The sequence below is a fragment of the Papio anubis genome, chromosome 7 (genome assembly GCF_008728515.1).
Source record: "Papio anubis isolate 15944 chromosome 7, Panubis1.0, whole genome shotgun sequence".
Classification (NCBI taxonomy): Eukaryota; Metazoa; Chordata; class Mammalia; order Primates; family Cercopithecidae; genus Papio; species Papio anubis.
In genome coordinates this window covers 116402890-116418350 of record NC_044982.1, presented here as the reverse complement: position 1 = coordinate 116418350, position 15461 = coordinate 116402890, and the positions used below count along the sequence as shown (strand labels likewise).

The following is a 15461-nucleotide window of genomic DNA, read 5'->3' as shown; positions in this document are numbered from 1 at the left end:
TGGTAGCAGCCCCTTCTCTCAATTATAAGCTCCATGAAATCAGGGAGTCAGTTTTGTTCACTGCTGTATTCCCAGTGCCTAGAACAGTGCCTGGAATGTGGTAGGTACCTAGTGAATATTGGTTGAATGAATGCATCTTGGTTTTACAGATGAGGAAACTATAAATTTCCCAGGTCATACATTTGGTAATAGGAGAGTTATGTACACTGAAATGTTCTCTAAAATCTTTGATGGAACTAAAATTCTTTTAGCTTTTGGACAGCTACATCTCCAGGAGCGTGAAATGACCTTCAGCACTGGATTTGGTGGATTTTCCTTTTTCTAATCCCTAGAGTTCCATTTAATGAGCCTTTGGGCTCTTGAGCTGCCTTCCAAATTGAACACTTTTTTCTCCAGCTTTCATTCAGGAAACACAAAATGTGGCTTGTCCTTTTTTTTGGTTTGTTTTTTTGAGACTGGGTCTCACTCTGTCACCCAGGTTGGAGTGCAAGTGCACGATCATGGTTCATTGCAACCTCTGCCTTCTAGGCTCAAGCAATCCTCCCAACTCGGCCTCCCGAGTAGCTGGGAATACAAGGTTGTGCCACTACTCCTGGCTAATTTTTTTGTATTTTTTGTAGAAATGGGGTTTGTCCAGGCTGGCCTCGAACTCCTGGACTCAAGTGATCCGTCTACCCGGGCCTCCCAAAGTGCTGGAGTTACAGGCATGAGCCACTGTGGCTAGCCCTGACTTGTCTTTTATTGTGAAATTTTAATAACAGCTAAGACTTAAAAATTATTTTATAAATTTTCTTTTAGACTACTAAGTGATATTATACTAAGTATCTAAGGTTTGCAATACTTAGTATAAACTCAAAAGGGTTCAGTGCCTCATTCTCTTTTACTCTTTCCCTTTAGTAGGTAGGTGACAGAGGACTAGGTCATGCAGTTGAGACTTGGTCCAAGATTACTCATAAACCACTTGTCCCAGAATATTTATTTATTTACTTATTTTTGAGAAGGAGTCTTGCTCTGTCGCCCAGGTTGGAGTGCAGTGGCATGATCTCGGCTCACTGCAACCCCCGCCTCCTGGGTTCAAGCGATTCTCCTGCCTTAGCCTGTCGAGTAGCTGGGATTATAGGTGCATGCCACCACGCCTGGCTAATTTTTTGTATTTTTAGTAGAGACTTGGTTTCATTGTGTTAGCCAGGATTGTCTCGATTTCCTGACCTCATGATCCACCTTCCTGGACCTCCCAAAACGCTAGGATTACAGGCGTGAGTCACCGCGCCTGGACCCTAGAACTGTTTATGACAGTATGCTTTATGCACTTAACACACTCACACGTCTTTAAGCTTGGTGACTCGTGTGGCTTTTTCAAAGTAAATTTGATTCTGGAAGTGGTTAAGTAGAATGTGAATGGCCGAGGTCTGGTTATTGGTGAGGCCTAGGGGAAGAGAAGAAAGGAAACAAAAGTCTTAGAATTTCAAATAGGCCCTGATGACTAGAAGGACGGTTCTACTAAGAGAATGTGTGTAGTCAGAAAGTGAAGAGTCAGTTGCTTAAAATTTTACTTTTTTTCTTGTTCCTGGCATGTAAGGTCATATCCATACTTTGTGTTATAATTTCTTCTTACAAATTCCATTGATAATCCCTATTCTTGGATAGCAATGAGCAGCATTACTTCTTTTTTATTTTTTTTTAATTTAAATTTTTTATTGAAATGGGGGTCCTGCTATATTATATAGCCCAGGCTGGTATCAAATTTCTGGGCTCAACTGACCCTCCTGCCTCAGCCTCCCAAAGTGCTGGGATTACAGTTGTGAGCCAACGTGCCTGGTTATACCTTTTAATTTTTGTGTTCAGTCAACATTAACTCTGAGTCACAGTAAGCTTTTTTTCCCTGCCTGTCATATTATGGACGTAGAAGTTTTTTGATTTTTCTTTAGGTTGTTTCTCCTTAGGTTCCAGAACATGAAGAAATGGGTTACAGTCATTTTCTTCTCTTCCCCATGCTCTTCCCTATGTTTATTTTATTTTAGTTTAGTTTAGTTTAGTTTAGTTTAGTTTAGTTTGAGACGGAGTCTCACTCTGTTGCCCAGACTGGAGTGCAGTGGCGCAACTCAGCTCACTGCAAGCTCCCTCTCCCGGGTTCACACCATTCTCCTGCCTCAGCCTCCCGAATAGCTGGGACTACAGGCGCCTGCCACCACGCCGGGCTAAATTTTTTTGTATTTTTAGTAGAGACGGGGTTTCACCATGTTAGCCAGTATGGTCTCGATCTGCTGACCTCGTGATCCACCCGCCTTGGCCTCCTTTTTTTTTTTTAGACGGAGTCTCTCTCTCTCGCCCAGGAGTGCAGTGGCGCGATCTCCACTCACTGCAAGCTCCGCCTCCCGGGTTCACGCCATTCTCCTGCCTCAGCCTCCCATGTAGCTGGGACTACAGGCACCCGCCACCGCGCCCGGTTAATTTTCGTATTTTCAGTAGAGACGGGATTTCACCGTGTTAGCCAGGATGGTCTGGATCTCCTGACCTCATGATCCGCCCGTCTCGGCCTCCCAAAGTGCTGGGATTACAGGCGTGAGCCACCGCGCCCGGCCTTTTCTTTTTTTTTTTTTTTTCTTTGGAGACAGAACGTTGCTCCGTGGCCCAGGCTGGAGTACAGTGTCATGATCTCAGCTCACTGCAACCTCCACCCCCCAGGTTCACGTGACTCTGGTGCCTCAGCCTCCCTAGTAGCTGGGATGACAGGCATGCGCCACCACACCCTGATAATTTTTGTATTTTTTTGTAGAGATGGGGTTTTACCATGTTGCCCAGGCTGACCTCAAACTCCTGGACTCAAATGATCTACCCCTCATCGGTCTCCCAAAGTGCTGGGATTATAGGCATGAGCCACCATGTCAGGCCTCTTTTCCATTTTTAAAAATCAAGGACTGTCTCCAACATATTAAAGTTAACAAAAAATAATATAAACACACATGTACTCACTGGCTAGACTTAATAAGAAACATTTAGTCATGTTTACTTTAAAGCTTTTTTTTTTTTTTTGAGAAATAAGCATTAAAGATTGAAGTCTCCTTTCTATCTTTTCATAATTCTGTTCTTCCCTCTTCCTTCCTTGAGATCTTCACTATTCTGAGGTTAATTTGGATCTTTCTACTCCTTGTTACCACAGAAGAGTAATTTCTTAATGAATTTGACCATATTTTAAACTTCTGATTTCACTGGGCAGGTAACTCATTTTATAGTTTCTGTATCATGAGCCATTTTCAATGACTCAACTAGATTGTTTCCATCGTTGACTCCTCATTTCTGGGCAACAGCATAATGTTCTCGTTTGAGCCATTTCTGAAGATTGTGTTTAACTATTTAAAATATTTTTGGTAGTCTCGTCATCAGATGTGATTTTTTTTTTTTTTTTTTTTGAAATGGAGTCTCGCTCTGTCACCAGGCTGGAGTGCAGTGTGACCTCGGCTCACTGTAACCTCCTTCTCCCAGTTTCAATCAATTCTCCTGCCTCAGCCACCTGAGTAGCTGGGACTACAGATGCGTGCCACCATGCCCAGCTAATTTTTTGTATTTTTAGTAGAGACGGGGTTTCACCATGTTAGCCAGGATGGTCTCTATCTCCTGACTTTGTGATCCACCCACCTTGGCCTCCCAAAGTGCTGGGATTACAGATGTGAACCACTGTACCTGGCCAGATATGATATTCAGTATCTTATATATATATTTCTGTTGCAGGAAGTCAGGGACCCTAAACAGAGGGATGGCTGGAGCTGCGGCAGAGGAACATAAATTGTGAAGCTTTCTTGGACATTTGTCAGTTCCCAAATAATACTCTTATAATTTCTTACGCCTCTCTTACTTTAATCTCTTAATCTGGTTATCTTTGTAAGCTGAGGATGTACATCACCTCAAGGCCACTATGATAATTGTGTTAACTGTACAAATTGATTGTAAAACATGTGTGTTTGAACAATATGAAATCAGTGCACCTTGAAAAAGAACAGAGTAACAGCGATTTTAGGGAGCAAGGGAAGACAGCCATAAGGTCTGACTGCCTGTGGGGTCAGGCAAAATAGAGCCATATTTTTCTCTTGCAGAGAGCCTATAAACAGATGTGCAGGTAGGGAAGATATTGCTAAATTCTTTTCCTAGCAAGGAATATTAATAATTAATACCCTGGGGAAGGAATGCATTCCTGGAGGGAGGTCTATAAACGGCTGCTCTTGAAGTGTCTGTCTTAGGCAGCTGAGATAAGGACTGAAATATGCCCTGGTCTCGTGCTGTACCCTCAGGCTTATTTGGGTGGGGAGAAAACCCCACCCTGGTAAATTTGAGGTCAGACCAGTTCTCTGCTCTCGAACCCTGTTTTCTGTTGTTTAAGATGTTTATCAAGACAGTACCTGCACCACTGATCATAGACCCTTATCAGTAATTTTGCTTTTGCCCTTTGCCTTGTGATCTTTGATGGACCCTTATCAAAAGTTCTGATTTTGTCCTCTTTCTGCCCTTGTCCTCTTTCCTCAGAAGCATGTGATCTTTGTTCTCCTTTTTGCCCTTTGAAGCATGTGATCTTTATGACCTACTCCCTGTTCTTACACCCCCTCCCCTTTTGAAATCCTTAATACAAACTTGCTGGTTTTGCAGCTCAGGTGGGCATCACAGTCCTACCGATATGTGATGTCACCCCCGGAGGCCCAGCTGTAAAATTCCTCTCTTTGTACTCTCTCTTTATTTCTCAACCGGCTGACACTTACGGAAAATAGAACCTATGTTGAAATATTGGGGATGAGTTCCCCTGATATATTTCCTTAGTGATATTCCTGCAATCTCCTTTAGAAAGTCTTTCTATTCACTTTCTATAACCAGGGAAGGAGAGATTGAGGAGAAGAGACAAAGGATGATTTTATGTTTTTCAGTCCAAGTCATTATTTGATGAGAAACTGATATACAAGCTTCAAAAACTCAAGATATGTATTCAACATGTAGTAGTAGGACAAGTATCTCTCAGTTTAATAGTCTATACGTTTTTGATGCATTATAATATATTCTTGTAGACAGTAGCATGAAAATTTTAATGAGATATTGCAGTACGTTTATGGTTAGACATGAGGACAGTGCTAAAGGAGAAAATCTAATGGCTGTGTTGTTTGTTTTGTCAAAATATGCTACCTAGCTCCAGAGTTTCCTATTTTGGAGAAGCAGAACTGGTTGATTCATCTTCATTATATCCGGAAAGATTATGAAGCCTGCAAGGTAAGAGATTGCCATGATAATAAAAATGAGAGGCAGGGGGATGTTGGGTAGGCAACTAACAGTGCCTACTGAACAAAGTGTGGCAGTTTATGTCTCAGTGATAAAATATGAATTCCTTTTTCCCCACACTTCATACACTGGTTATCTTTTGCTATGATAGTGATGTTTAACATACAACCTCAAAATTTCAGTGGCCCCCAACAAACAGATATTTATTAAGTGCTCATGGGCTTTCAGATCAGCTATGGGTGGCTGGGTTTGACTGCAGGCTGTGGGTCAGGTTCAGGTGTGTTCCATGTGTCTTCTCATGTCAAGAGCAAGTCTCTGGGGACAGGTTGGTCTTCTGGTGGAGGCAGGTGTTCAACTTAACATATTAACTTTTTAATCTTTGGATAGATGAAAAATGGTATTTTGTCAAGTTCTTTTTTTTTTTTTTTTTTTTTTTGAGGTGGAGTCTCACTCTGTCACCTAGGCTGGAGTGCAGTGGCGTGATCTTGGCTCATTGCAGCCTCTGCCTCCCGGGTTCAAGCGATTCTTCTGCCTCAGCCTCCCGAGTAGGTGGGACTACAGATGAGCGTCACCACGCCTGACTAATTTTTTGTATTTTTAGTAGAGATGGGGTTTCACCATATTGCCAGGCTGGACTCGAACTCTTGACCTCGTGATCTGCCCGCCTAGGCCTCCCACAGTGCTGGGATTACAGGCGTGAGCCACCGCATCTGGCCCTGAGTTTTATTTTTTAATTTTCCTCTTATTGCAAGGTTGATCATCATGTGTATATTTAAAAACCATTTGTATTTCTCTTTCTCTATATCTTTGGTGACATACCATATGTGTTACAAACTTGCAGGCAGACAGAGGTAGTACCGACATGCAGAGTGTATCCTTGGTGTCATCTTTTTTGGCATCCAGAGGTTTGTAATCCATCTAAGGTTTTCAGTTTATACCTATGGCGTTTATACCTATGGCAATGCACAGAACTAATTCATACTGGTATGACAAAGATTCATACCATTTTTTTTAGTTTTTTGTTTTTTTTTTTTAGATGGAGTTGTGCTCTTATTGCCCAGGCTAGAGCACAGTGGTGCAATCTTGGCTCACTGCAACTTCCGCCTTCTGGTTTCAAGCAATTCTCCTGCCTCAGCCTCTCAAGTCACTGGGATGACAGGCGCCCACCACCACGCCCAGCTAATTTTTTTTCTGTATTTTCAGTAGAGATGGGGTTTCACCATATTGGTCAGGCTGGTCTGGAATTGCTGACCTCATGATCCACCCGCCTTGGCCTCCCAAAGTGCTGGGATTACAGGCGTGAGCCACCACACCTGGCCCATACCAGTAATTTTTGACACCGCTGACCCGAAGGCAGATACTAGTATGAATCTTTTTTTTTTTTTTTTGAGGTGAAGTTTTGCTCTTGTCATCCAGGCTAGAGTGCAATGCCGTGACCTCGGCTCACCACAACCTCCGCCTCCTGGGTTCAAGCGATTCTCCTGCCTCAGCCTCCTGAGTAGCTGGGATTACAGGCATGTGCCACCACACCTGGCTAATTTTTTGTGTTTTTAGTAGAGATGGGGTTTTTCCATGTTGGTCGGGCTGGTCTCGAACTCCTGACCTCAGGTGATCTGCCCGCCTTGGCCACCCAAAGTGCTGGGATTACATGCATGAGCCACTGCACCTGGCCACCAGTATAAATCTTGAAATGTTCTCTTTCTTTTTCATCTGTGATAATACTTGGAAATTTTTTCATACTTTTCTTAGCTTGCCTAGTTAGATTTTAGGCAGGGGTTGGTAAACTTTCTGTAATGGGCCAACAATATTTTAGGGTTTGTAGGTCACATACAGTCTCTACATCATGTTTGTTATCTTATTTTTTATAACCCTGTAGAAATATAAAAACCACTCTTAGCTTGAGAGCTGTACAAAAATATACAGGGCCTGTAAGCCCCATAGTTTGCAAATCCCTGTTCTAGAATAAGTAATCATACTTATTGAAGCCTCCTGGGTTCAAGTGATTCTCCTGCCTCAGCCTCCTGAGTAGCTGGGATTACAGGCATGCACCACTACTGCTCTGCTAATTTTTTTTTTTTTTGAGACGGAGTCTTGCTCTGTTGCCCAGGCTGGAGCGCAGTGGCGTGATCTCCACTCACTGCAAGCTCCGCCTCCCAGGTTCACGCCATTCTCCTGCCTCAGTCTCCCATGTAGCTGGGACTACAGGTGCCCGCCACCGCACCTGGCTAATTTTTGTATCTTTTTTTTTTTTTAATATAGAAAAGCAATTTATTCCATTTTAAGCACTTACACAGTTAGTCATGGAGAGTAACAGGCCTGCTGGTGAAACAGGTCACCCAAAATGGAGATGGCATCAAACTAGTGGTCAAGGACTAACTCCTAAAAAAAAAAAAAGCAACTCTTATCAAGGATTAATTTAATTTTTAAAACAAATACAAGTTATTGATTCACTCTTCTCAACTTGACAGTCTGCCTGTGATGTAACTGTTAGGTAAAAACATACATCTTTACAACTTGGTGGTCCCAAGTTAAAAACAACAACAACAACAAAAAAAAAACACACCATTTCACAGACAGGAAAGAAACAACATGAAAACAGCTCAAGAAATACACTTAACAAGCAAAAATATATGAATATATGGGGAAACAGGAACATGTACTTTTGACTTAACTGAGGAAACTAAGAGGAAACTGGTCTACATATGAAAATGTGCATCCTGGAAAGTCAAGTGTCAAGATTTTGGAGTAGGAATCTATATGATTTGAATCTCCCCTATTTCCTGAATAAAAGTGACATCTTTTAGTATTTACACTTCATGGCTCAGACACCTACCTCATTTGGCTCTCTTCCTTACTCACTCTAGCCTTTACTTAAATGAGTCTGAAAAACCTGGGGATATATAGCATAAGAAGAAAAATAATCACACATAATATTCCCCCTTCTGTAGCTACTTTAGACCTGGGTTACTAGAAAATTCCTGAAGAAAATTTCAACGTAAGTCTGTGGCTTTGCTGAATCAAGCCCCCCATTATTATTTAGAAAACACCCACTGTTTGGGCTAATAGCATTATTGGTGGTACCTATTATATAGAGGGATAGCTGAACAAAGTCTGTCTCAAAACCAGTGTTAAATCACTCTCAGGGTTGAGAAGAAAAAAGGGGAGTCTAAAATCACAAGAAGTAAAGACATATCTAGGACCCTTGTCCTTCTGGATCCACGCTTCCTTCAAGGTCTTCATCATTATAAATGTTCTCTGCCATTTGCCACACTTGCATGATATTGTCTTCTGATACAGAACAAATCACCCAAGGTTCATTGGGATTCCAGGAGAAATCAGATATCTTGGCAGTGTGACCACCATGAATAAACAGCAACTCTGGTGGCCCATCTTCTGCATCTTCTGGGGATTGTTCCTCTCCAATTTTACTTAAATCCCAGATATTCAGTCTGCGATCAGTACCACTGGAAGCCAAAATAGTCTCATTGTGAAGTGACCACTGAACCTGGAATATTTCATCCTTATGTGACTCAAAGGAATGCAACTTAAGTTTCAGATTTCTCAGATCCCACAAGGCAGCAGTCTTGTCAGCTGATCCTGTGGCAAGAATGAACTCACTGTAAGGATTGAAAGAAAGGCAGTTCATTTCAGCAGTGTGAGCGTCAACTGAGTGGCTTGGTTTGGAAGTATTGTTTGAATGAGTATCCCAAATCATAAGTTTCTGATCATCAGCAACTGACTCAAACAGAGACTCATGGAGCAGATGCCAGGAAACATCTTCTAGTACTGCCGTATGCCCTGTAAAGACGGTCTTCGCATCCACCACTTTTCCCTCCTTTGGAACGGCACTGATGTCCCACAGGCAGATGGTGTGGTCATCTGAAGCACTAAGTAAGTGCCCACTGAGATTTGGGTTCCAAGAAAGTCCATAGCCTCCTTTTGATGTCCACGGAGATGCAAGTCTGGGTTGCACTCTCCAGAAGGATCTGGTTTAGAAGGATGTTTTGTATAGTTGAAGACAAGAACATCACTGGAAGGAGTCTTTGTTGCGATGATACAAGGGTTCTGGGGCATATAACGGGCCCTGTTTACTTCTCCTTCATGGTTGATCTTGATTTCTATTTCAATTTTTCCACTAACTGAACCAAAACCTCCAAATTCTCCTTTCTCACTGTCGTTGTGTGACGCATCAAACTGAGCATCATCATTAGGGAGTTGCACACTGGCTATAACAAGATGGTTTTGTTCATCCGATGTGTGTATCCCCAGGACAAGTCGATGAATGCTGAAATCTTTCCCTTCTGGTCTGGTTACATCTGGAAGCCACTGGGCAGTTAGGCTGGGCCACTCCAGAGCATGGGTCATCACCAAATCATAAAGAAAACGGGTGTTCTTTTTCCATATTTTGTATTCCTCGTCGATCACTCATTCTTCCACTGCGTCGTCGAATGCTGCTTCCTTGTCGGCCATGGTGGGCAGACGAGCCAGGGGAATCCTGGGGTCGAGCGTTGCGGGAGCAATTTTTGTATTTTTAGTAGAGACGGGGTTTCACCGTGTTAGCCAGGATGGTCTCGATCTCCTGACCTCATGATCCGCCCGTCTCAGCCTCCCAAAGTGCTGGGATTACAGGCGTGAGCCACTGCGCCTGACCCTTTGTATTTTTAGTAGCGACGGGGTTTCACCATATTGGTTAGGCTGATCTTGAACTCCTGACGTTGTAATCTGCCCTCCTTGGTCTCCCAAAGTTCTGGGATTACAGGCATGAGCCACTGCACCTGGCCTGTCCATGTCTACTTTTTCTTAAAGACACCTGAAGAAACTTAACCACTGCTCAGAAGCATTTTTCTTCCTCTTTCAGGCTATTATCAAAGAACAGCTTCAGGAGACTCAGGGATTGTGTGAATATGCTATCTATGTCCAAGGTAAGACACTTGTCTTCTTGCTAGAGAAATACACTTTTCCTAGGTTCTTGAAAAAGAGCAGGCAGTTTAAGAAACAAGTTCAAGTACAGTCATGCACCGCTTAACAATGGAGATATGTTCTAAGAAATGTGTTGTTAGGCAGTTTTGTCATTGTGTGACCATTACATAGAGTGTACTTACACAAACATAGATGGATGATATAGTATACTATACACATAGGCTATATGATGTAGTCTGTTGCTCCCAGGCTACAAACCTGTATGAGCAGGTGTACTGAATACTGTAGGCAGTTGTAAAACAGTAGTAAGTATATCTAAACATAGAAAAGGTACTGTAAAAATACGGTATAAAAGATAATAAATAGTGCTAGTACACCTGTATAGAGTACTTACTGTGGATGGACTGGAAGTTGCTCTGGGTGAGTTAGTGGTGAGTGAATGTGAATGCCTAGGACATTATTATATACTACTGTAGACTTCATAAACACTGTACACTTAGCTTACACTAAATTTCTTTAAAAATATTTTTTCTACAATGATAAACTCACTTGCTGTAACTTTTTACTTTATAAACTTTAAAACTTTTTGGCTCTTTTGGGGTGATACTTAAAACACACAACAACATTGTAGATCTGTACAAAAATAGTTTCTTTATGTCCTTATTCTATAAGGTTTTTAATTTTTCTTTTTTTTGGTAGAGACAGAGTCTCACTATGTTGCCCAAGCTGGTCTTGAACTCCTGGGCTCAAGCAGTCCTCCTGCCTCAGCCTCTCAAAGTGCTGGGATTGTAGGCATGAGCCACGACACCCGGCTCTTTATGCTATTCTTAAAACTTTGTATTTTTATTTTTTTTTACTTTTAAACTTTTTTGTTAAAAACTAAGACACACACACTACTATAATGGTAGTACTAACATGCAGAATGTATCCTTGTTGTCTTTTTTGGCATTCAGTGCTTTGTGACCCATCTAAGGTCTTTGCAACACACCCACAGACGCGTGCCAGTGCGCGCACACGCTTATCTAGGCCTACACAGAGTCAAGATTATAAACATCACTGTCTTCCACCTCCTTATGGAAGGTCTTCAGTGGCAGTAACATGCATGGAGCTATCATCTCCTATAGCAATAGGAATACCTTCTGGAATACCTCCTGAAGGACCTGCCTGAGGCAGTTAGACTTTTTTTTTTAGTAAGTGGAAGGAGTACACTCTAATATAAAGGTTAAAATGTATGGCGTAGTAAATACATAAACCAGTAATGTAGTCATTTATTATCATAAAGTATTAAGTTCTATATATACATAATTGTATGTGCTGTACTTTTATGTGACTGGCAGCACAGTAGGTTTGTTTATACCAGCATCACTACAGGTAGGTGAGTAATGCATTGCACTGTTTTGATTGCTATGACATCACTGGGCAATAGGAATTTTTCCTCTTCAAGATAATCTTAAGGGATCATCGTCATTTATACAGCTGTCGACCAAAATGTCATTACAGGTGCATGAGCGTAAATGTTCCAGAAAGGTTTTAATCCGTATTAATCTTTTTATGGAATCTGAATATAATTACTGTGTTGGATTTGACTTCGGAAATGACTAGTAATGTTAAAAAATTGCTATCGTTACCCATGTTTTAGTTTCTGGCTAGTGTTTTTTGGAATGGATGCTTAGGATTCCTGCCTGATACAGTGATTTCAGGGCCAGAAGATGCTTTTGGAAGGATTCCTTGTAATCATGCTAAAAGAGATGAAGAAGAGCTTGAGGATTTTTGTAAAGTTAATCAGGATGAGGGGAAGAAGCCTAGAAATAAACAAGATAAAGCAGAGTGTAAATTCAGCTCATCAGAAACCTAAGGACCACTCACTTAACTTTTTTTTTTTTTTTTTTAAAGACGGAGTCTTGCTCTGTTGCCCAGGCTGGAGTGCAGTGGCATGATCTCAGCTCACTGCAACCTCTGCCTCCCAGGTTCAAGCAATCCTCCTGCCTCAGCCCTACTAGTAGCTAGGATTACAGGCACATGCCACCACGTCTGGCTAGTTTTTGCATTTTTTTTTTTTTTTTTTGAGACGGAGTCTTGCTCTGTCGCCCAGGCTGGGGTGCAGTGGCCGGATCTCAGCTCACTGCAAGCTCTGCCTCCTGGGTTTACGCCATTCTCCCGCCTCAGCCTCCTCAGTAGCTGGGACTACAGGCGCCCGCCACCTCGCCCGGCTAGTTTTTTGTATTTTTTAGTAGAGAAGGGGTTTCACCATGTTAGCCAGGATGGTCTCGATCTCCTGACCTCGTGATCCGCCCGTCTCGGCCTCCCAAAGTGCTGGGATTACAGGCTTGAGCCACCGCGCCCGGCCAGTTTTTGCATTTTTAGTAGAGACAAGATTTTGCCATGTTGGCCAGGCTGGTCTCAAATGCCTGACCTCAGGTGATCTGCCTGCCTTGGCCTCCCGAAGTGCTGGGATTACAGGCATGAACCACTGGGCCCATCCCACTGACTTAAATTTTCCTCTTTAGTGGCATAAGTAGCATTCTTAATTTTTCCAGGAACTTTCTTTTTGGCTCTTGGGTGTGAATGAATGGTTTTGTTTACCATTCATTGCATTTGTAGTCTTCAGATTAACCTATAATTTTCTGACATAATTGGTAAGATATTGACAAATTTAGGACATCATGGCAAAAAAATGCTCTTATTCCCAGTGTCACAAGTATCAGACTTTCAGTGTCTGATAAATTCTTCTGAAAACATAGGCCTAGGAAAAACCTCTGGTTCTAACTGGTTGTTATACTGACAACCGAAGTCTGAAGTGTTACTGTATTCTTTGTCAGAATCTCCGTGCTGAATTTGAGGTATTGATTCCATTTGCCCCATTTGGGGGTTCAGTCTGAAAACTATCAGTTGGAAGTCAATTATGATAAATGAAGCATCTGATGGGGAAGCCCCAAAATGCTCTTAATGTGAAGAGTTTGTGTGATAATTTGCAGAGGAACTGATTATCTGTGTGATGGATAGTGGGAGTAGAGAGAGAAGTAGGTAGGGTTGAGTTACCTTACTAAAAGAGAGTTTAGCTTGTCAACAGTTTTGGTCATTGTTTCAGCCTGTCTGAAGTCATATCTGATTGTATTAAGGATACAGTTGTCCAAAGGATTTACTTGATGTGGTTTCCCAGTTTTCTCCAATTTTTCTGACCCCAGGCTCCATTCTTCCCAGAACATGGTTTTACTTTTTTTTGTATTTTCTGTTTCTTGGCAGCATTGATATTTCGCCTGGAAGGAAATATCCAAGAATCCCTAGAACTCTTCCAGACATGTGCAGTTCTAAGCCCTCAGAGTGCTGATAACCTCAAGCAGGTGGCGAGATCTTTGTGAGTATTGGCAACCTGGAGGCCCTAGGGCACTCACAGAGAACAGTGTAAAATGCATTCTTAGGTACAGCTTGCTGCTGGCAGCCACATTAGCCTGATACACAAGTGGGGAATGGTTTAATAGGTATAATGGGATTCACTCTAAAGAGCATGGATTAAGTTTGAAATTTGAGAAAATGAGATAACTAGTGTTAAGGAACTAAGTGTTTTAAACACTGTGCATTCTAGTTTGATGGGGGAACTGATATTGTTTATCATGTAAATAGAGACACCTTGTACCCTAAAGTCTTCTAAACTTATTGGCAATCCTTGGAATTTTTCTCGTCTACTCTTCTAACACTTAATATCTATCACACAGTAAGTTTTGAGTAAGGACAGAAAGTTCCTGACTTCTGATGGTTCAACTTATATAATTTTTCAACTTTACAATGATGTAAAATTGTTATGTATTCAGTAGAAACTGTACTTCAAGTATCCATACAGCCATTCTGTTTTTCATTTTCAGTATAGTATTCAGTAAATTACATGAGATATTCAGCATTTTATTATAAAAGTGGCATTGTGTTAGATGATTTTGCCCAACTGTCAGCAAACATAGTTAAGAAAGTGGAGATAGGAACTCCGTGGAACAGAGTAAGTGTTCTGAGCATGCTTAAGATAGGCTAGGCTGTCTATGATGTTTGGTAGAGTAGATGTATTACGTGCATTTTTGAATTACAGTATTTTCAATTTACAGTGGGTTTATTGGGATGTAACCCCATCATAAGTTGAGGAGCATTTGTATTTGTTGAGTGAATGTCCTAAAGATTCCTAGATGGAAAGAATCTCAAAGGTCTTTATAAACTACTAGGTATTCCCTTTTCAGTCCTTTGTTCCATGGAGTTCCCATCTCCCCTTTCTTAGCCACGTTGCCATTCATACCTGCGTTGTTTTTGCATAAAGCTTGGTTTTCCCTGTTTCTCTCTAAACTCAGGATCCAATATCAAGGAAAGAGACTTAGTCTTGGAAGGAAAGGACATGTCCCTAATGGGTGATGATAAATAATGATAGTTACTGCTTAACATGGCATATCATTTGGCTTATTTCTTTTTTGGTCTGCATTTATAGTACATTGTAGGAGAAAAATTCCACAAGACTCTCACTAAAATTGGTATAGAATGAGACCAAGGCCTTGGAACAGCTGCCAATGCAATCCCTACTAAGAGAGCTTCTGCTGTTAGTGTATAGCAGCTTCACTGACCAAACCAGCACAACCAGCTCATGGAGAAAAGGCTTCTAGAATTCTCTGCTGGATGAAATATGAGTAAAATGTGGGACTAGTAGGGTTAGTCTTCTAAGAATTTTCAGGTAATAATTATGGAAAATGTATCTTTTACAGATTTCTTTTGGGAAAACATAAAGCTGCCATTGAAGTATATAATGAAGCAGCTAAACTCAACCAGAAAGATTGGGTAAGTAGAGAACTTTCAGTTCCTTATTAGTAAACATGCTAATGGTTCCATTTATCATATGGCTGTCTTATTTATGAATTCTTACATTCCAAAAATATCTTGATTTTATCCTTATACTGAATTCATGATTTGTCTAAGTATAGGATCAAAAACCCATGTTTCCTCATAACTTTGTAGGCGTTGCCGCATGATTTTCTAACAGTTTGCTGACCAGCAATCTCTTACCAGTCTGATTCTTGTTGATGACCCCTAGAAGCTTTGGGTATTTTTTTCATCATTGGAATTCCACAATATCAGCAATAGGCATCTAGTTGTGTTTCATGTCTTTTTCCCATCCCCATTGGTATGACACTCAGTTGACTCATTCTGAAGACCCTTGCCTTTCTTTGGGTCAGGGCCTTGGAGTAGTTCTTTATTTTTCCCCTCCCCTTCTCTTTGTGTCAATTGGGGATTGTGTGTAAATGCAACTAAATATTGGC

General features: G+C 41.4%; 1 protein-coding gene and 1 pseudogene across 4 annotated transcripts in view; one reads left to right on the top strand and one right to left on the bottom strand.

The window, feature by feature from the left end:
• BBS4 (Bardet-Biedl syndrome 4) overlaps positions 1-15461 on the top strand; it is a 54851-nt gene that overhangs the window by 13736 nt on the left and 25654 nt on the right. For 2 of the 3 annotated variants that reach the window (XM_031668516.1, XM_031668515.1), the window contains 4 exons: positions 5168-5247; positions 10115-10178; positions 13420-13531; positions 14910-14982. The gene's annotated coding sequence lies outside the window, so the exon portion shown is untranslated. Of the gene's footprint in view, positions 1-3729; positions 3808-5167; positions 5248-10114; positions 10179-13419; positions 13532-14909; positions 14983-15461 lie in introns of all 3 variants that reach the window. The other variant, XM_031668517.1, reaches the window with a different exon arrangement.
• On the bottom strand, positions 8367-9726 carry LOC101014293 (annotated as a pseudogene). Its single transcript, XR_001904451.3, has one exon. The product of XR_001904451.3 is annotated as a histone-binding protein RBBP4 pseudogene (transcript).